Here is a 21,477-nt window from a genome sequence, read left to right on the forward strand (position 1 = left end):
GTCCTCCATAAACATCAATTTCAGTATCAACATGTCCATACAAACTATCAAAATCTTCATCTTTCATAGACTGGATATTTTAAAAGAGCTCCTCAACCTTTTTGCCACAGTACTGAATATTCAGACTTTTTGTTTGTAAAATACTGAATACAGTATCGGAGAATGAAAAAATCTTGGAGAACACTGCCAGCAGAAATCTAGTGTTGAACTTAAGTAAGAAGAACAAAAATCCTTGTGCTTTCAATGTAGTGTCTTCATCCCAGTCGTCTAAAGTATCCTGTACATGTTGAAAGAATTTCACCAGCGTATCAAAATATCCCTTCACAGTATTAATAAGACATGAAGCAAAATTCCATGTCGTTGGTGCTACTGTTGGCAACTTCTTCTGAACAAAATCTCGAAGAGCAGCTGTTCTCTTTGTAGACTTTGAAAGAAAAAGCAGCAAGTCCTGACATTGTTTGGAAGAAAATTGTACATTCTTTGATTTTTGAAGCAGACTGCTGTAGTGTGAAAATTCAATAGGTGGCTATAACAATGCACAAATGTCGCATATGGATACTGGTCTTGAAGTAGTTTATTAAGCCCATTCAGACAGCAGCACCGTCATATGTTTCAGCCACAATCTTTTCCTCACAACTGAACTCTTTTAAAATAGCACGAACATGATTTAAGAGGGCTCCAGCAGTGCGATCTTTACTAACGTCAGCAAAACCAAGAAACCTCTCTTGAATTTCACCACTTTCATCTACAAAACGGAGTAAAGTAGAGAGTTGTGACTTATTAATAATGTCGGACGTTTCGTCCAACATTATTACCACAAAAGTTGCTTGTTTAAGCTCCTCCTTTATTCTTCTCACAATTACTGAACTTATTTCTGCTATTAAATCATTTTGGATTGCAGACGACGTCCCTCTAAAAATGGTGGAGCCTTTCAGATGAGCTGCCAGAAGAGGATCATATCCACTTATAATTTGTAGAAGTTCTATGTAATTCCCTCTGTTTACGGAAGTTGCAGACTCGTCATATCCGCGAAATGGTAGTTCCTGTTTTGCTAAAAAAAAAAAACACTGCATCGATCACTCATTTAAGTATGTCACGATTTTTCTTTACCTTTTCATTATGAAGTTGGTCACTGATGCGTTTCTGTTCATCCAGCTGGTGGTCGATCCTTGTACACCCAAAGCCCAAAGAAACACTTCATATGGTTTGCAGATTTCTCATGCCTTGTAATGGACAGTGTCAAGGTATTCAAATTGTCAAAGCCACTTTTACACCATACACTGTTATCAGCAGAAAATAGTAAACACGGCCAGCAAAATAGTCTATTCAATTTCTTGGCCCCTGTCAACCAGTGCGTATTATTATATTGAGATACAGAGAACGAACGTACATATTCTCTGTTTTTCTCCCTGTGCTATGTCTTTAAATCTGGCCGCGCCTGCCATTCTTAATAATGTCTGTTTTCCCTTGGATAGGCCTCCGAGAAAATGGATTTGATAACAAGCTGTCAATAATGCACGGTTCGGAACCCATTGCAGCACGTCAAATCATTCAGAATAGATGGTCAGGAACTTACAGTACACTACTCACTGACACAACACACTAGATCTGTAGCTCTCAGACCAGAGCTTCCAACTACACATTATAAACGTGACAGCTTGCAACCGGCCTTGGAGAGAAGAAACCTGCGCGCGCATACATTTCTCGCTGTGTCGACAGCTTCGCTGAAGCTCCCAAGACACGAGCAAGCCTCGCAGGACTCGCCAAGATATATGCAACATGCGATTTGTATAATGCAGATCTATTACAGATACGGTACATATTGTATTTTGTTTAACTCGCCTGCTTTACAAAAATATTGCGCTTGCGCAGCAAGCGTAGCATGCTCGGAGAAATCGCCCCTGATAGATAGATAGATAGATAGATAGATAGATAGATAGATAGATAGATAGATAGATAGATAGATAGATAGAGTTTCTTAAACTAAATAAAAAGCTTCTCGGCTGTGACTTGCGGTAAAGGATGGGAGTAGACTCACATTGTCAAGTGATAAAGCAGCACTGCAACAGAACGTTAGAACCTTATGCCATAGGAAGTTCCTTTAACTGGCAAACTCTTAATTTCATCCCGTACGCCTTCTTGACTATGTCTCCTGAATCAGTCCAAGTGTATGTAAGTTCAAAACGCTGGATTGCTGTCTTCAAGATGGACATTCTGACAGCCGTAAGATCTTCACGGATTGTTGTAGATGATCCTTTCAGTTTCCTTTTCTTCGTGAAAACGTCCTGCCGTGAGCGATAAGACACAAATTTCACTAGGATAGGTCGTGTTTTTCCTGGAGATCGAGGTCCTACTCTGTGACACCTATCGATGTCATTAAGTCTCACATCTGCACCTACTGCTTTGCACACGTTGAGCACTAGTTCATCGCAGTTTTCTTTCGAATTTTCAGGAATGCCGAAAATTCTTACATTATTTCTCCTGCTATATTGCTCCAATGAATCACACTTAGCGTCCATATCCTCCTTCAGTTTGCGGATTTCCGCCTCCTTCTTATCAAGTTTTTCAGTTAACTCTGACAACGCTTCGATATTAAATTTAACCTTTTTTCAAGTTCTTTTATGACCACTTCTGTTATGCGGGTCGAAATGGCCTGCACAATTTTTTCAAGGAAGCTGTCCGATTTAATGAAGTCATCCGGCGCGCACTACACGAGGCGGTCTACGTTGGCAGCACTGGTAACGGCTGGGCTTCCAACTTCGTTGTTTCGGCGACCCATTTTCTTTACAATGCAAATTTGGAAGAGAAATCAGATCAATACCAACAAAACGTGTGTGTATATTGATTGGTAAATACAAATGTAACACTTCCGCAAATTTTTGTCACTTTCACTGCTGTATAACACCTTCAAATCACTTGATTACTGTGGAGCCTCACTCACTCACGTCCGTCACCAAGCATCAGAGCCTCAGCATCACTTACTCTTCTTTCTCGAGCGATGTAGTATTTAACCAAACTTTATCTTGCAAAGAAGAAGAGGGAGAGGGAGGAGGAGAAGGAGAAGGTAATACCTAATCTAAAATAATAGAATATGCCAAATCTACATTATATATTACATCTTATATGTACAAGTTTTATCTTACCATGTTCGTGTACCTTTCCCCTTATTATACGTACAAGTTTTAGTTGATGCTGTACCCCCATGGAACACTGGTAAGGGAATCACTATCCCATACACGCTTGTCATCGAAAGGAAGCAATTAACATTTATTTTGTTCGATCCTATACACATGATGTTTGCGTTATTGAATCCCTTTTTGTATACAGAAAGCGGCATTTCTAGAGGTGAGTACATCGCGATAGTGTCGAAGTTGTACACGGCTAACGACGCTTGGACGTACGCCTTTTGTTTTTTAACAGATTGGGAATTTTGAGTCTCATAGGCATACATTATGCAATACTCAAGAAATCAACCGAGCAGAACGTGCTAATATAAAAACGTATTTTTATGGTCTAAAGTAATCATGTGCACTTTCTAAAGAAAAGCAACAAAACGCATGCTTTCTCACAAAAAGTTCAAGCTGTAGAATGTTTTATTGCAAATATCAAAAACACTAGGACACGTACTTAATGCTTTGTTTCGAACACTTGCAGGACAAAATTCCGTCACTACAAATCTTTGAAGCTGCAACGAACAAAGCTATATCCAAAAATCCGACTGATAAGAAAAAGTTTTTGAAATGTAGAACGTTTCATAGCGAATATTGAAAACAACACTTGCACGACAAAATACCGGCACTACAATACTTAGAAGCTGCAGCGAATAAAGCTATAGGGGCCTATCCAAAAATCCGACTGATAAGAAAAAAATTGAGAGGTAGAATGTTTGATAGCGAATATTGAAAACAACACTTGCACGACAAAATACCGGCACTACAATACTTTGAAGCTGCAGCGAACAAAGCCATATCCAAAAACCGAGCCATAAGAAAAACTAAACTTACCTTGAAGCTGCAGCATCGTAAGAGGCTACTAAAGGAGCTCTAGGGGCTTGAACTTGGGAGCATAGACGGGGCTCTGAGCTGAGTCTTAGCATTGCTTTCACTTGTGCTACGCTCTTCCTCTAAAAAACCGAGAGATAAGAAAATAATCGCTAAGTGATTTATCTTCTTAGAAAATATAAAATCTTAATTCTAATCTGCAGACAACAAATCAATCACTAAGAACCCGACTGATAAGAAAACTGAATTTTGTGTAATACCGCATAGTATACGTGATAACACACTGGGTAGAAATACTTCGAAGTCCTGACAGACGCACACAATTCTTTCACCAAATTTTTTGTTTCTGTGCAATCGATAGGGCTATATACAAGAAACCCACTGATAAGAAAAACTTGCTTTGAAGCTACACTCAAAAACCGACTGATAAAAACTAATCTGTTATTTGTTGCAAGACTAGCGTCTAGTTTAAGCGCCATATGCATAGACAGCAAACAACTGACTTTTTCTTCGAAAATATTACAGCAAGAGAGTAGGAAAGACATTCGAGCTAACACATTTGATGAATTTCGTATAATACGCGATGAAAAACATGTATGTATAGATTCCTAATTCATGGTCATAATTACGCATCAACAAAACTAATGACACGCGATTTGTTCTCTATTCCACGGTATATAATGCAAATAGAACGTTGATTTAGTTCTTCTATTTCTAAATCAGTTAGTACACTAAATCTATTAGGTAGAAAAAGCTGGAAGTCCTCACAGACGCATAAAATTCTTTCCCCAAATTTTGTTTTCAATTTTCGTAGAGAAATCACTTTAAATTGCTGATTTAGCGGTAGACTCTTCAGCGGCCTGGTGGTAGGAGTTGAAAATGACATAGATGATTAATCTTCCCCATTGTTTTTCTACAAAAAAAAAGGGAAATACTATTTTTAGAATTAAAAAGCAATGCAACCATATGAGATCGATAAATAGATCGAAACATACCTTATGATGTGCACGTTGAAGACTGCAAGCTGCGACTCGGATGAATGACGATGATGACAATAATTCTTGATGTACCTAAAATACAAAGAAAATATTAATGTATGTCTGTAGCTTGAAAGATAGCCTAGACGTACAAAGAAAGATGAAGCAGTCTAAAGTAAAGTTGCTTTTTGTAGAAGCACTTGCGTAGCACATAGTGATGATAGGATAGGAAAGGGCTATGTGTAAGGGGGCTTGAAGGTTAGTCGGATTGTCAACAGCTAGCCTAGCCTTCATTACTGAGCTAAAATACAAGCAACTCGCAGATCTTTATCAGCCAGTAAAGTTGCTTTCCAAAAATGCAAGCACTAACCAGCAAAGCAAAAGTGCGTACGTCTGCAGTACAGTTGTAACAAAAGTCTATGCAGCTAAGTGTCTTCATAGAAGCGGACGGTATAGTTAAAAACTACTAAAGCAGCGGCCTTCAGGGTGTGCAGTAGACTAAGACCTAGCTCCCCCTTCCCGTGTCGATATCCCCTACGAGAAGGGCTCTTATCAACGCCTACACCTGACAGTTAACTTAGCGGCGGCTCGGGGTCTTGAACAAAGTCTAAGAGAAACAAACGTGCTGTCGGGGCTTTGGGCTGAGTCTAAACAAAACAAATGTGCTGTCGGGGTCTTGAACAAAGTCTAAGAGAAACAAACGTGCTGTCGGGGCTTTGGGCTGAGTCTATGCAAAACAAATGTGCTGTCGGGGTCTTGAACAGAGTCCAAGCGAAACAAACGTGCTGACGGGGTCTTGAGCTGAGTCTAAGCGAAAAAACGTGCTGTCGGGGCTGTGAGCTGAGTCTAAACAAAATAAACATGCTGTACTGACAACACGGGGTTTTGAGCTGAGTCGAAGCGAAACAAATATGCTGTCGGGGTCTTGAGCTGAGTCTATGCGAAGCAAACGTGCTGTCGGTGCTGTGAGCTGAGTCTATCCAAAACAAACATGCTGTAGTGACAATGACGGATTCTTGAGCTGTCTAAGCATTGCTTGTGTCTAGTTGTAGTTGGGGAGAGATCTTCGGGGCCCTAAGCTGGGCGCGTTCGACGGTATTCCATGAATAGCGACCCTCGGGCTCTGAGCCAGACGCTTAGTATGAGTCTCTAGGTTTTTGTTTTAGTTAGCGACTGATTGAGCTACCGGTGTGTATTTTTTTAATGATACAGTTGGCGAGCGAGCGATGGACTTCGTACTCAGCGAAAAGTGCTGTGCGCGACATTCCAATTGATAAGCCAATGTGCGCTGACCGAGTCTAACACCAGCTTGAAGCACACTCTCTTCTCGCAGCAAATATCGCATCAAACAACAACGTTTTTGTAAGAGATTACAAACACAAGAATAACACCCACAGTATTTCTTGCCCGAGTCTCATGCATCTCAAACCCGGCGACGGTACATAGCCTCTGCTCAAAGCTTAACGTCCTCATTCGAAACCCGGTGCCGGCACATAGCCTACTCCACCACAAAGGGGTCTGCACAAGGCTTAACGCCCCTCTATCCGACAGATCAACCGCGTAATATGCCCTTACAGCTTTCCAGTAATTAGCCTGTGTAAAACCACAGCCCGGTGCCGGCCCATAGCCTACTCCAGCACCAAGGGTTCTGCACAAACGGGACTCGAACCGGCTAAGTAACAGGACATTAAATTACCGGGTGTGTCTAGTAACGAACATTTTTGCTAAGTCACTTCCGTTCGCAAGCAATAGCAAAAACTCGCAGAAGAGACTACATATTATTTATTCTACAGATTTGCCTCTCCCGTCGTGTTTAACTCTGAGTTCAGGTCTGAAAATATTTCACAGACGTTTTTACAGTTGCAGCACAAGAATAGTTTTAAGTTAAAGCATGTTGTTGTTTGCTTCTCGTCCTCGAGTTCGAAGATGCAAGTAGCCTAAGTTGTGCTGAGCAGCTGGCGCATCGTAGACCAAGGCTGTAGAGGTTTAGTTTTCTGCTTGCTTCCCTCGTAATGTACGGTGCATGCTTCGACTCTAAGTTCGAATCCTGACCAAGTCAGAGATTTCTCCGTCGGATGGGACCGTCAAGAAGGGCATCCGTTCGTTCTCTGAGATAATAGTATGTTGAGAAGGACACCTTGCTGGCGGTGTGTCGACAAGAAGCAGGTTGCTTGCTTGTCCCCTTAAATTCTGCACCAAGGTAGAAGACAAGTTAGACTATATCTCAACGGAATTACGTATCCCTACACAAACATAGTAGCAGCATTTATGCCATAGGTACTCAGCTGCAGAATAGCACAGCGCAAGGGCAGATATAGGGACCGTCAAGAAGGGCATCCCGTCGTTCAATGAGAAAATAGTATCTTGAGAAGGACACCTTGCTGGCGGTGTGTCGACAAGTAGCAGCTTGCTTGCTTGTCCTGTTAAATTCCGTACCAAGATAGCAGTAGGTCATGTGCACGTAGTTAAAGATGGTCGATGACCGCTGTCAAAAAGCACGTGGCTTTAAAGAGCACGTGGCTTTAAAGAGCACGTGGCTAAGGTAGTGCCGTAAAGATAGCAGCACGATGCTCTGTTGATTAAAGATGGCCGCTGACAGCTGTCAAAAAAGCACGTGGATTTTTTCAAACTGCCCGCCACCACATTTCAAAGGTAGTAGCTAAACATGGCAGCACGATGCTCTGTTGATTAAGATGGCCGCTGGCAGCTGTCAAAAAGCACGTAGAATTTATCAAATTGCCCGCTACTAGCGTGCCTAAGGTATGTGATTTAGTGCCGTGAAAATGGCGGCTGATAGCTGTCAAAAAAAGCACGTGGATTTCTTCAAATTGCCCGCTACCACATTTCAAAGGTAGTAGCTAAAGATAGAAGCACGATGCTGTCTTATTTAAGGATGGCCGCTGACAGCTGTCAAAAAAGCACGTGGAATTGTTTTCAAATTGCCCGCCACCACATTTCAAAGGTAGTAGCTAAAGATAGCAGCACGATGCTCTGTTGATTACAGATGGCCGCTGACAGCTGTCAAAAAGCACATGGACGTTTTCAAATTGCCCGCTATTACGAACCTAAGGTAGTAGCTAAATATGGCAGTACGATGCTGCCTTATTTAAAGATGGCAGCTGTCAGCTGTCAAAAAAGCACGTGGAATTTTTTCAAATTGCCCGCCACCACATTTCGAAGATAGTAGCTGAAGATGGCAGCACGGTGCTCTGTTGATTAAAGATGGCCGCTGAACGCTGTCATAAAGCACGTGGGTTTGTTTACAAACAAGAGCACGTGGAATTTCAAATTGCCCTCCACAGCATGCATAAAGATCTTCATAACAGCAGGCGCAATCTTGTGCCGTACCCTCAAATCTAGCTTTCATCATAAGAGCCTGTGTATAGCCGCCATCTTGCGCAAGCGTCACAAGGCCGTCTCATCAGTGTATCAGCCATCTTGCGCAAGCACCCCTAGGCCGTCTCATAAGAGCCTAAGTATAGTCGCCATCTTGCGCAAGCGCCCTTAAGCCGTTTCATAAGGAGTGTGTATAGCCGCCATCTTGCGCAAGCGTCCCTAGGGAGTCTCCCAAGATCAGCAGCCATCTTTCGCAAGCGCCCTTGAGCCGTCTCATAAGGAGCTGTGTATAGCAGCCATCTTGTGCAATTGGTGACGGGATGGGCATCCGGTCGTAAAACTTAAGTTAGGCTCCTCCATGCGGTTAGGTGTGCTCTCTTATGCTAATCTCCATTGCCCTTACTATTGAAAATAACGTATCTAGAATACCCATTGCCCTACTACTCAAGATGGCATCGGGAAGGGCATCCGGCCTTAAAACTGAGATTAGGCCCCTCCAAGATAGCGTCTCTGAGGTTAGGCTTGCTGTCTTGCGTGTAAAAAGTAAGGTTAAGCCCCTCCAAGATAGCGTCTGTGAGATTAAGCTCGCTCTCTTAGGCGTCAGGAAGGGCATCTAGCCATAAAACTGAAGTTAGGCCCCTCCGTTTGGTTAGGCTTGCTCTCTTACGCGTATGGAGGTGGAGGCGGCCGAACACCCCATTTATACTACTGTTAACCGCACCTATATTAAAGTAAACTCTTTCAAGGTGAGTCAATAAGGATTCTCTGTGAGATTAGGTTAGCGTTGCTAGTACCAAAATTAGGTTATAATGCCATAATAACGTTTTATCCTCAACCACATGTCATTAAAATTATTATTCTTTTCCTCTGAGCAAACAATAAAGGTCCTGTGTGAGGTTACATAAATACATGTGTTAACCTTACTTGGAGGTCACCTAACCAATTCAGTTGCCTCAATGGGGTCACATCATAGTCGACAATTCTAAAGGGGCTTGTGACCTAACCGGTTTGAACCCTTTCTAGCAGCAGATAACTTTGGCAAGTTTGTTATACTTACCGGTACGTCATTGATATGTCTTGGAACTGGAATATAAGCTTCAAAAGTACGTATGAAATAATACTTTCCATACTATTTAAGGACAAAAAACGCACAACACAAGATAATTAATTGAACATTGTATTTTCAGCGCAGTCGGAATTTTGTCCCTCATGAGTTCTTTTTATATGCTGCTCGGATGCACTGATACGCGAGCTAGCTGGATGACACCTTTTCAGAAACTCAGCAACTCTACCGGCTAATACTACACACAATTGTGCATTGAAGTATGCCAGACTCAGCTAGCTTCGGTTATGCTGTAAAATCTTGTTCTTTATTCATTCCCTTCAACTAATATCACCTATTACATGGAGTTAGCTAACAGTATGACTAGTGAATATGAAATTAACCGAGCTGGGTATGAAACATAAGCTTGGTTTTTAAAAATTGATAGGCAGACTGCATACGTGTCTCAAAAACTTTACACATGCATTGTAGTATACCAGAATCAGCTCACTAATCAGCATACATAACAAGCAGATACAATTGTCCTTGGTTCTAGAAGACATTATATATTTAACAACACATTTACGGATACATAACACTCAACAAATCTGAAATTCGCTACGAGCAGGTAGACTCTTAATGATATTCGGAATTCAATCACATTGTAGTATTTTAGCACATTGTACTTACCATATTTATAGTCACATAATAATAATAATAATTATTATTTATAGTCGCATAATAATAATAATAATAATAATAATAATAATAATAATAATAATAATAATAATAATAATAACATTACTTCTTTCTTTACTCCTTTCTTCCTTCCTTTCTTTCTTTCTTTCTTTCTTTCTTTCTTTCTTTCTTTCTTTCTTCATTTTATCCTTTCTTAAACTGTTTACCGTCCAGTGTTGGTCTTCCCCTCAGACTCAGCGAGGGATCATACCTCTATCGCCTAAAGAGCAGTGTCCTGGAGCGTGAGTCTTTGGGTCAGGGGATACAGCTGGGGAGGAGGATCAGTACCTCGCCCAGCCGGCCTCACCTGCCAAGCTGAACAGGGTCCTCGTAGAGGGGGATCGGAAGATTGAAGGGGATATTCAGGGAAGAGGGATGAAAGCGGCCGTGGCTGCCTGGAGGAGAATTGGGGAAACCATGGAAAACCACTTCGGGGATGGCTGAGGTGGAAATCAAACCCATCTCTACTCAGTTGTCCGCCAGAAGCTGAGTGGACTCCATTCCAGCCTTCTTACTGAGCCAGTCCCACAATCTCCCCAAATAGCACAGACCGGTCGGCAAATAAATAAAATAAAGGTGGAAGCACATATCACCAGAACAGCACAACAACTAGGAAAAATAAAATAAAGAGAGCTTACCGTAAACAGTGCAGGTGATAACAAACCGTGGACCGTGGTTACTGTATTAAATCCTGTTTGACTACTCCAAGAACAGCACAATACCATTTAAATAAATAACGAAATTTTATTTATGAAAGTAATTAAGTAGAATTTAAAACTGAACATCTTCAGAACAAACTTAAAAAAAAAAGTTAACAGGCGTACGCAGGAATCGGCCGATACCCCTACAAAATATAAGAAGAAAATTTTGAAGCTTACAACCCTTTTTAATAATTTGTTCAAATTCACAGACCTCGGTCTTGCATATTTAATACCTTTGAATGTCCCTCCTGTTCTTGGTATAACAGTTTAACATTTTACAATAAATTAAAATTTACTAGATTAGATACTTATCTCTCGAGGAGTTTTCACAAGGAAACTCATCCCAAATAATCACAAGGGTAGATTAAAATAAGAGAGTGACACTACAGAAATAGCGAAAAGGCACAGGAAGGAGATGACGACACCCAAGGTATCGAACAGAAAAATTAAAGGACTCCTACCAGGGTATCCCGCCAATACGAAGCAAAACGCAACACCGAAATAATAATCATCACCAAGGCGCCAGGTCAGCGCCATAACTAGGCCTACTAGGATAACCCAATCATAAGACACGAGCACGACAATGCAAATAATGTAAAAAATAAAAGAAAAACGAATAAGAAAGGAACCAAAAATGGACCAAAATAACGAAATAAATGCTTTAAAACCCCGAAAAGAACAAGGAAAAGTGCAATTACTTAGTCCTTGTGAAAACTTCCTCGCTATTTTACCTCACAGCAAAATTATCATTATCATTATTATTTTTATTTTAATTTCAAATGCCCAAAAGAATCATCATGTAGTTAAGATACCTACACCCGAAGTCTAACATAAAATTCTTTAACTTTTAGAAAACCATTCACAGGTTGGAAACATGTAGACGTAGCTTCTAGAACTCCGTAAACATTAGTGATGAAACGAAAGGGGCATTTCTCCCAAGATCAAAACACGGTTTACCGGGCGAGTTGGCCGTACGCGTAGAGGCGCTGGGCTGTGAGCTTGCATCCGGGAGATAGTAGGTTCGAATCCCACTATCGGCAGCCCTGAAAATGGTTTTCCGTGGTTTCCCATTTTCACACCAGGCAAATGCTGGGGCTGTACCTTAATTAAGGCCACGGCCGCTTCCTTCCAACTCCTAGGCCTTTCCTATCCCATCGTCGCCATAAGACCTATCTGTGTCGGCGCGACGTAAAGCCCCTAAAAAAACACTGTTATCGAAGTTCATGAACCCCAAACGTAAATCAATCCCTTTAAAACGAGATCAATTGCAGTTGAAGAGGCCAGGTTCCCAGCTCAAAGCAACTCCCAGAGTAACAAATAATGCCGAACTTACAGTCTTGAAGTTTCCGATGAGATATTCAATGCAGGAAACCACGAGGCTATGTGATAATCACACTTTCCAAAGTATAATAAAATGAATTTTGGAGGATGTATCAGTTACCAAGATATTCCAGAAGAAGAAAAAAAACTCTCCGGCAAATGCCCCGGGAGGATAGTTCCTTCTATCCTTTGTCCATCGTGGTTCTTGAGTTCACGACAAGGCGTGAGTACAAAGCACAACCAACCTCAATCTTCTCTAGTCGGCGATCAACAACTCACTTTACCAAGCCACGGTTAAATCGTCTGGCCCAGCCAGGGAAGATGCGCGCGCATATCGCGCCTAGAATAAGAGATTTGACGGCAAGTTCATGACTGCTCCGAGACCGTGCAGCGGCAATTAGCCCTCCAAACTTGATAAAATAAATTTAGTCAATGCCATGGCGAAAGTTCAGTTTCACAAATTTCTAAGTTAGAAGTACCATGTCAAAAGGGATAATACAAGGAGGGTTTTTCACTTTAATTCCGTCACAAGTACCACTTTTCAAATTTCGTGACAGAGCCGGGAATCGAACCCGGGCCTCCGGGTGTGGCAGCTAATCACAAAAACCACTACACCACAGAGGCGGACAATAATAATAACAATATAATAATAGCAATAATAATAATTTTACGGTTTTCCACGCCCAATTGAGCTAAGGAATTGAATAATAATAATAATAATAATAATAATAATAATAATAATAATAATAATAATAATAATTGTTACGGGGTTACCCGTGGACCAGCAGAGGTGAAAGAAGGTGCCGGGGGTGAATGGGTCTAACTACTAGGCCTATGTCAGGAAAGAATTTAAACTGAAATGGAAGGTTATATTTTCAAAAAACAACAAGTTAACAAAATTCTCACCTAGTGGGATAACAATGATATATCAGGTACCATGACAAAGTTTAGACAAAGCAAGAAGACCCAAACTGTTGTGACTGTTTGATAATCAGGTCTTTCAGCCCCTCGCTTTACATTTCCTGAGCTCTCAGCTCAAGTTTACAAAAGAGTACAATTTTACACAAGGGCAGAAATCCCCTAATAAATGGAGCGCTGGCTCCCAACTCACAATGTCAAGCCTTCAAAAGACATTCAGTAATCTTACTTTGAAAAAGAGCTAACAGGCTCTCAGTTTTCAAGCCAATTCAAGGCAATATCAGAAACTTACAACTACTTGCCATCAAGGCACAACTTACAAAAATGAAACAGGGGTATCTTGTACCCAACCTACTGGGCCTTCGTGGGAGACGAATAATGATTAAGTAAATGGCCCAACATACAAATAGAATGCAGGCGAGTACTTGCACTCCTAGAATAGAAATCTTAAAACCTAAGGGGCACTAGGCCGATGACACAGGGGCTATTCTCAAACTACTGAGGTCACTCGTATAAGAATAAATTAAGACTTAACGCAAGGAAAAAAACCAGTTACAAAACGCAGTCACCTCAGACCAACATGAAGGGGAGCTCAAGAGGTTATATCGCTCTCTATCCCCGATTTACAGTTAAAGATTTTATGAAGTTATTACATAAGCCAGCAGAAGTTATATTTTCAGAAAGTTAGGTTACATAGTTAAGATTTCGGACCTCACCCTTGGGTTAAACTGCAGAGATAGCAAGAAATAAAGATGTTAAGTGGCCATACCTTGTCGGAGTACAGTTGCCTGATGAAAGAGGCACCTCCCGCCTCCTGCTTGACACACACACTACGTTAGATGACGATCAATTGGCCAACAGACGTGAAAATCCACAGTTTATAAACCCTCGGGGAAAGTTCGAGACCTTTTATGAATAATCAAGACACACCCACAGAATTTTATTGGTTACATTCAAAAGTTACACTCAAAGTCGAAGAAGTATTACGGGACGGGAGCGTTTGCTGGACTTCTGTGCTAGTATGGGTTTAGCTGTTACGAAAACATTCTTCAAGCATAAGGCTACACATGGGAGGCTAGTGGTATCAGATCCATAATAGACTATATCTTAACAGACTTCGAATTCAGGAAATCTGTTAGGAATGTACGAGTTTTCCGCGGATTTTTCGATGATACAGACCACTATCTAATCTGTAGTGAACTAAGTATCTTTAGGCCTAGGGTAGAGAAAGTTAAATCTGTCTGCAAACGAATAAGGGTAGAAAATCTCCAGGACGAGGAAATTAGACAGAAGTACACGGATATGATTAGTGAAAAGTTTCAAACAGTAGACAGTAAGCAGGTTCAGGATACAGAAAGTGAATGGGTGGCATACAGGGATGCTGTAGTAGAAACAGCAAGGGAATGCCTAGGAACAACTGTGTGTAAAAATGGGAAAAGGCGAACATCTTGGTGGAATGATGAAGTGAGAGCAGCTTGTAAACGTAAAAAGAAGGCTTATCAGAAAAGGCTCCAAACAAGGGCCGAGGCAGACAGGGATTTGTACGTAGATGAAAGAAATAGAGCGAAACAAATAGTTGTTGAATCCAAAAACAAGTCATGGGAAGATTTTGGTAACAACATGGAAAGGCTAGGTCAAGCAGCAGGGAAACCTTTCTGGACAGTAATAAAGAATTTTAGGAAGGGAGGGAAAAAGGAAATGAACAGTGTTTTGAGTAATTCAGGTGAACTCATAATAGATCCCAGGGAATCACTGGAGAGGTGGAGGGAATATTTTGAACGTCTTCTCAATGTAAAAGGAAATCACCCTTGTGGTGTTGCGAACAGCCAAGCTCATGAGGAGGAGGAAAATTATGTTGGTGAAATTTTGCTAGAGGAAGTGGAAGGGATGGTCAATAAACGCCATTGTCATAAAGCAGCAGGAATAGATGAAATTAGATCTGAAATGGTGAAGTATAGTGGGAAGGCAGGGATGAAATAGCTTCACAGAGTAGTAAAATTAGCATGGAGTGTTGGTAAGGTACCTTTGGATTGGGCAAAAGCAGTAATTGCACCTATCTATAAGCAAGGGAACAGGAAGGATTGCAACAACTATCGAGGTATCTCATTGATTAGTATACCAGGCAAAGTATTCACTGGCATCTTGGAAGGGAGGGTGCGATCAGTCGTTCAGAGGAAGTTGGATGAAAACCAGTGTGGTTTCAGACCACAGAGAGGCTGTCAGGATCAGATTTTCAGTATGCGCCAGGTAATTGAAAAATGCTACGAGAGGAATAGGCAGTTGTGTTTATGTTTCGTAGATCTAGAGAAAGCATACGACAGGGTACCGAGGGAGATGTTCGCTATACTGGGGGACTATGGAATTAAAGGTAGATTATTAAAATCAATCAAAGGTATTTATGTTGACAATTGGGCTTCAGTGAGAATTGGTGGTAGAATGAGTTCTTGGTTCAGGGTACTTACAGGTGTTAGACAAGACTGTAACCTTTCACCTTTGCTGTTCGTAGTTTACATGGATCATCTGCTGAAAGGTATAAAATGGCAGGGAGGGATTCAGTTAGGTGGAAATGTAATAAGCAGTCTGGCCTATGCTGACGACTTGGTCTTAATGGCAGATTGTGCCGAAAGCCTGCAGTCTAACATCTTGGAACTTGAAAATAGGTGCAATGAGTATGGTATGATAATTTGCCTCTCGAAGACTAAACTGATGTCCGTAGATAAGAAATTCAACAGAATTGAATGTCAGATTGGTGATACAAAGCTAGAACAGGTCAATAATTTCAAGTATTTAGGTTGTGTATTCTCCCAGGATGGTAATATAGTAAGTGAGATTGAATCAAGGTGTCGTAAAGCTAATGCAGTGAGCTCCAAGTTGCGATCAACAGTATTCTGTAAGAAGGAAGTCAGCTCCCAGACGAAACTATCGTTACATCGGTCTGTTTTCAGACCAACTTTGCTTTATGGGAGCGAAAGCTGGGTGAACTCAGGATATCTTATTCATAAGTTAGAAGTAACAGACATGAAAGTAGCAACAATGATTGTTGGTAAAAACAGGTGGGAACAATGGCAGGAGGGTACTCGGAATGAGGAGATAAAGGCTAATTTAGGAATGAACTCGATGGATGAAGCTGTACGCATAAACCGGCTTCGGTGGTGGGGTCATGTGAGGCGAATGGAGGAGGATAAGTTACCTAGGAGAATAATGGACTCTGCTATGGAGGGTAAGAGAAGTAGAGGGAAAACAAGACGACGATGGTTAGACTCGGTTTCTAACGATTTAAAGATAAGAGGTATAGAACTAAATGGGGCCACAACACTAGTTGAAAATCGAGGATTGTGGCGACGTATAGTAAATTCACAGAGGCTTGCAGACTGAACGCTGAAAGGCATAACAGTCTATAATGATAATGTATGTATGTAATAATAATAATAATAATAATAATAATAATAATAATAATAATAATAATAATAATAATAATAATAATAATAATAATAATAATAATAATAATAATAATACAGTTTACAAACTTCACACCATATTCCCGACCCCTAATTTAGCGAGGAAAGCAACAGTAGCTGTAGCTACACCCGCATTGCAGTATGCCAGAATCAGCTAGACGTAGCTAGGTTACCACACAATAGTGAGAAAGGACATAGTACGCATAACACTCTGATGAGTAATAGCATCTTCTGGCACAACAAAGAAAGCGTCGACAGCTCTCGCTATAGATATTATATAGATAACAATCGCTGCATTTACAGAAGCGTAGGCTAACAAATAACACCGCTTACATTTGCTACAAACACGGTTAATGTTGTAACTTATAAATGTCGGTCATTTCAATCAATCCATACTGATCTGCATTTAGGGCAGTCGCCCGGGTGGCGGATTCCCTATCTGTTGTTTTCCTAGCCTTTTCCTAAATGATTTCAAAGAAATTGAAAATATAATGAACGTCTCCCTTGGTAAGTTATTCTAATCCCTAACTCCCCTTCCTATAAATGAATATCTGCTCCGATTTTTATTAAATTCTCTTCAGCCGTTTTCTATTGATGCGAGTACATACAGACAGACAGACAGAAACCGGGCGAGTTGGCCGTGCGCGTAGAGGCGCGCGGCTGTGAGCTTGCATCCGGGAGATAGTATTTTCGAATCCCACTATCGGCAGCCCTGAAAATGGTTTTCCGTGGTTTCCCATTTTCACACCAGGCAAATGCTGGGGCTGTACCTTAATTAAGGCCACGGCCGCTTCCTTCCAACACCTAGGCGTTTCCTATCCCACCGTCGCCATAAGACCTATCTGTGTCGGTGCGACGTAAAGCCCCTAGCAAAAAAAAAAAAAAAAAGACAGACAGAAATTACTGAAAAGTAAAAAATGCATTTCCTTGTTACTGTCGACATGACAGATAGAGAAATATCATTCATTTCAAATTCTGAGCAATGCACAGGCAAAACACTTATTTTATATATAGATTACATTTCAGGCCTTCCCCTAAACTACCATTTCACTCAGTGCGAATAACATTATTGACAGTCTAGATTATAGCGATCTATTCCCCGACTTTGCATACCAATTTTCGTGAAGATACGACCACTAATAAAATAAATATTTGACAATTAAATTTTAGGCCTTCCCCTAAACTACCATTTTTCTCAGTGTGTATAGCTTATATTGTAGCGGCTTATTTCTCATCTCTGTCTAGCGATTTTTATTAAGACACGACCACTAATAACATAAATATTTGAGAATTAAATTTCAGGCTTTCCCCTAAACTACCATTTCACTCAGCGTGATTAAAATAATTTATAGCCTAGATTGTAGCGGTTGATCACCCGATTTTACATTCCGATTTTCATAAAATTCTCTTCAGCCGTTTTCTCGTGATGCGTGTACAGACAGACAGACAGACAGACAGACAGAAATTACGGAAAAGTAAAAAATGTATTTTCTTGTTACTGTGGTCATGACCGATACAGAAATACCATTCTTTTCAAATTCTGAGCAATGTACAGACAAAACTCTTATTTTTTATATATAGATATTGTGATCTTTCCTACTTTTATAAACGGCACTCAAACTTATTCGTCTACTAATGTCATTCCACGCCATCTCTCCGCTGACAGCTCGGAACATACCACATAATCGAGCAGCTCTTCTTCTTTCTCTCAATTCCTCCCAACCCAAACATTGCAACATTTTCGTAACGCTACTCTTTTGTCGTAAATCACCCAGAACAAATCGAGCTGCTTTTCTTTGGATTTGTCCAGTTTTTGAATCAGGTAATCCTGGTGAGGGTCCCATACACTTGAACCATACTCTAGTTGGGGTCTTACCAGAGACTTATATGCCCTCTCCTTTACATCCTTACTACAACCCCTAAACACCCTCATAAAATGTGCAGAGATCTGTACCCTTTATTTACAATCCCATTTATGTGATTGTCCCAATGAAGATCTTTCCTTATATTAACACCTAGATACTTACAATGATCCCCAAAAGGAACTTTCACCCCATCAACGCAGTAATTATAACTGAGAGGACTTTTCCTATTAGTGAGACTCACAACCTGACTTTTAACGCCGTTTATCAACATACCATTGCCTGCTGTCCATCTCACAACATTTTCGAGGTCACGCTGCAGTTGCTCACAATCTTGTAACTTATTTATTACTCTATAGAGAATTACATCATCCGCAAAAAGCCTTACCTCCGATTATACTCCTTTACTCATATCATATATATATATATATAAGAAAACATAAAGGTCCGATAATACTGCCTTGAGGAATTCCCCTCTTAATTATTGCAGGGTCAGATAAAGCTTCACCTATTCTAATTCTCTGAGATCTATTTTCTAGAAATATAGCAACCCATTCAGTCACTCTTCTGTCATATTGAAGTAATTAAACACATCACACCTTAGTTAACGTAATATAAGCTTAGAAGTAAATAAATGTTTTAGTATGTCTTTTCTCTGACACATATAGGTCTTATGGCGACAATAGGACAGGAATGGGCTAGAAGTAGGAAGGAAGCGACCGTGGCCTTAATTACGGTACAGCACCAGCATTTGCCAGGTGTGAAAATAGGAAATCACTGAATACCATCTTCAGGGCTGCCTACAGTGGGGTTCGAACCCACTATCTCCCGAATAATGGAGTCTGGCCGCACTTAAGCGACTGCAGCTATCGAGCTCGGTAAACAACTGAAAACTACCTACTACTTATTTTCCTAGTACACGAATAGGTATAGCACGCACATTGGACTACGTAACACTAACTTCTAGCGTAGTGAAGAAAGCAACGGAAAAACGGCATATTTACAGAAGTATAACGTTTTCACAGCTTTCATGAACGTGTTTTAATTCTGCGCACACTTCGATCAGATTTTAGTAGTTAATTACTTACATCATATTAGCGTAATATAAATGTACAGGGTCATTACAAATGATTGAAGCGATTTCATAAATTCCATGAATAGGGAACATGCATGATCCGGGGTTTTAATTAAAAATATGCTAATCTGATTCAAAATTGCATGCAGAATTCAAAAATGTGATCAGAATGTACAAATAATAACTCCAAACATGATAAAAATCTACGAAAATGTCACGTCACGCAAGTACGCGATCTCATTGGCCTGACGTCATCGTACAGGTTGGCTGAATTAGCAGACGAAATAACACATAGTGTGCTGTGAGAAGCAGGATACACTTCGCGTATTTCTACTTTACGTTAGTGTCTAGTATGGTTAAATTCGAGGTCTATACATTGGATAATAATCTGAGTGGTATATTTTAGACTTAAAATGAATCCTGCGCAGACAGTGAGGCAGAAAACTTATAAATGGTGTAGAGTTCCGATGTGCAATAGCACATCGCATACCATAAACAAATTGTTTATAAACGTTCCAAAGACGCTAAAACTAGAGAGAAATGGATTTTGGCGAGCTGGAGAAATGCTGGTGATATATTGGAAAAGTCTACAGTTTATTTTTTTGAAGATTTTAACGTAAGATGAATTTGTTTGAATTTTCAAACCACTTTTCTATGTCAGCTGTTCTAGTGGTAAAACTTTAAATTTTAATGTATGATGCTTTATTTAAATGCTTCAATTACATCTTGGAATATGAAAGTAACAAACAGTGCATTAAATAATGCTGATTATTAAAGTATTCTCCAAACCTAACCTATGTTTTGGGTGATCCATATCAAGATAATAAATCAAAGGGGTTATGAACCATTTGACAGCTCTAATTCTACCAATATATCTTGGCATGGGACAGTTGTGTATGTCTTTATTGAAGAGCTTAATTGGTAAAGAAATTTAGGCTATATCTAAATACTCCATAATGTAACAAAGAATAGGCGTGTACATCATGAAAGGAAACAACGTGAATTTAACAAATGTATAACTACACAAAACCAATGCTTGTCTGTTGGGGCCTTATAAGTTAACAATGCTCAATTATAATAATTATCATAATATTAATGAAATAAATAATATAATTGCACACAGGTGAAAATAGTGATGTAGGTGTTTAAAATATTATCCAACTTAGCCTAAGTTTTAGGTTATACAAGCCAAGTCATAAACCGAAGGGTAAAAATACCGCGCGAGTTGGCCGTGCGGTTAGGAGCGCGCAGCTGTGAGCTCGCATCCGGGAGAGAGTGGATTTTGAACCCCACTGCCGGCAGCCCTGAAGATGGTTTTCCGTGGTTTCCCATTTTCACACCAGGCAAATGCTGAGGCTGTACCTAAGGCCACGGCCGCTTTGTTCCCATTCCTAGGCCTTTCCTGTCCCATCGTCGCCATAAGACCTATATGTGACGGTGTGACGTAAAGCAAAAAAAAAAAAAGTAAAAGTCACAGCACCCAAAGACATTCCTGTATTGAGCGACTAAAATGTCACCAGGACACTTTTCTTTCCTGATATGCTCAGCTTGTTAAAAGCCAAATGTAATTAATGTTATTGGCTTCACGCCCCGCTAACTACTTGTACGATTTTCGGAGACGCCGATGTGCAGGAATTTAGTCCTGCAGGAGTTATTTTACGTGCCAGTAAATCTACCGACACGAGGCTGACGTATTTGAGCACCTTCAACTACCACCGTACTGAACCAGGATCGAACCTGCCAAGTTGGGGTCAGAAGGCCAGCACCTCAACAGTCTGAACCACTCAACCCGACTTGTGAAAACTAGATGAAGTCATATTTATCTTTATCATGTTTAACTTTTTCCCTCCACAAAGATATTTCTCCTTCATGGGCCCTGGAAGACGGTAGGCCAGTTGTCCCAACCATAAATATATATATTTTTTGGGAATGATAGATTATAGCCCTATAGTACTATGATCTTTCTTTCTTTCCTTCTTTCTTTCTTTCTTAATCAGTTTATCCTTCAGGGTTGGTTTTCTCTCGGACTCAGCGAGGGATTTCACCTCT

At 40.5% G+C, this 21,477-nt stretch overlaps 1 long non-coding RNA gene across 1 annotated transcript in view; it reads right to left on the bottom strand.

Annotated features, from left to right (window-relative positions):
• The window catches only part of LOC137498618 (uncharacterized), a 305,338-nt gene extending 292,969 nt beyond the window's left edge, over window positions 1–12,369 (bottom strand). The window contains exons 1-2 of the long non-coding RNA XR_011017873.1: window positions 12,237–12,369; window positions 4,997–5,071 (exon numbers count right to left, since the gene is read on the bottom strand). This is a non-coding gene — a long non-coding RNA (uncharacterized lncRNA). The remainder of the gene's footprint in view (window positions 1–4,996; window positions 5,072–12,236) is intronic.
• Between the last annotated feature and the right edge of the window lie 9,108 nt (window positions 12,370–21,477).

This window comes from Anabrus simplex, chromosome 2 (genome assembly GCF_040414725.1).
Source record: "Anabrus simplex isolate iqAnaSimp1 chromosome 2, ASM4041472v1, whole genome shotgun sequence".
In the NCBI taxonomy this organism is placed as follows: Eukaryota; Metazoa; Arthropoda; class Insecta; order Orthoptera; family Tettigoniidae; genus Anabrus; species Anabrus simplex.